Genomic DNA, 1,620 nt, shown 5'->3' with positions numbered 1-1,620 from the left:
GCTGAACCGGGAGATAAAAATGAGGAGTGTCCCAGTGTAGGTGTCACACGGTATTGTCCCTGCCTGTTGGATTTGCGGGCGCAGCAGCTTGTGCGGAGATTAGTCGACACAAACGTTAAGAATCTGGTTCTAAAGCTGCCTTCAAAGAACTTGTCAGGTCCTTGGTTTCCTGTTAATGTGCGCAGCCAGTCCCTCCCTCCCTCCCTCCCTCCCCTCTCACTCCTTGCAGAAACTGTGGCTGAGAGTCTGCTTCCTTCGCTCTCAGGCTCTGAGAAGGTGAGAAAAAATAACAGAAATAAAGTCAAAAGCAGGTGGGATCAGGGATTGCACAGCTGCGCTAAGCTGCTTTTGCTAGCTTAGTTTTGAGCAAAACCTGGTTGTAATAGCTGCCAAAAATAACATCCCTTCTGGGGCCGCTCGGTGCCACAGCTCCCGGCAGCAGCGCTTCCACTTTAACCCGCCGGTGGCTCTGGGGGCTTTATTTCTCTGAGTGATTAACGGAAGAAACGAGGCCGGGCCCCTGTCCTGTGCTTCATTTTCTGCATCTCATCCATAGACTGACCATTCCCTAAAGAAAACCTCCAGCAATGTGTTAATGTATCGTTTGAAAATCCTCGTGTCCCTCTCTGAAGGCGCTCGCGGAGCCCAGGATCCATTAGTTTGTAAGAAATGGGCAGCAGCAATTTCCAGCATTAATATTTTAGGGCAAATGCTTGTGTTTAAAAGGTCTGCAGTGAAACGGGTTTAGCAGTCACCATCAAACGCATCTTCGGGGCTGCTCCCAGAGCCTCTGCTCTGGCTGTCAGCAGGCTCACGTGGCCGTGCCGCGTTACAGAAGCTTTGCAGCGCGTTTTGTCGGTGTTTTCAAAGGAGAAAAATCTCATCCCCGGGGGTTTATGAGGTTGTGGAAGGGCTGATTAGAGGCACTTGCAAGCTGACAGCGCAGGAGCAGATCTCTGCGGAGCACGTCCCCCGGGGAAGCTCAGTGTCTTGCGGATCCCATCGTGATCCTTTGGATTTGCCCTCCTAGGCGAGGAGCTCGGATCAGAGGCTGGAGCCAGGAACCGGCCCCCTCCTGCAGCTGTAACCCCAGAGAGGGGCTCCCGCTCCGCAGCAGGGTAACGCAGCCCTGCTCCTCGCCGGCCTCTCGCCGGGCATGCATTTTAATTAGACGTAGCCTTCGCTTCTGCAGCAGCTTCCGCAGGCAGAGCAAAGCTTTTGGAAGCGCTGATGGAATTATAACGATGTAGAGCGGGCTTCGCCGTGGCGCAGTCCCTGTTAGTGCGATCCAAAGCGGGGAGAAGGATGGGTGAGACTGTGCAGCAGCATCTCGGAGGCAGTGGTTGGCACAGCTGCAGCATATGGAGGCTGATGAGGATCATCTGACGCTTCCTGGTGCTCGCTATTTTAATTGCTGCAAGTACCAAAGTCAATTAATCTTGCTTTGAAAAACCTGGAGTGGAAGCGGGGAGGGAGGGCTATTTTAGGCCTCGGATGACACAAATTAGCAGGGCCTGATGAGAATGTCATTTGCCTCGGTGTGGCAAACCTGGGTCTGTTATTGCACTTCTTGCGGGCAGCTCCTCGGGTGTTTCTCCGTGCTGGTGGGCATCCCGGGCA

Source organism: Cariama cristata, unplaced genomic scaffold, assembly GCF_000690535.1.
Source record: "Cariama cristata isolate BGI_N322 unplaced genomic scaffold, ASM69053v1 scaffold40404, whole genome shotgun sequence".
NCBI lineage: Eukaryota > Metazoa > Chordata > Aves > Cariamiformes > Cariamidae > Cariama > Cariama cristata.
The sequence above is the reverse complement of the archived record's forward strand: the minus strand, read 5'-3'. Positions refer to the sequence as shown.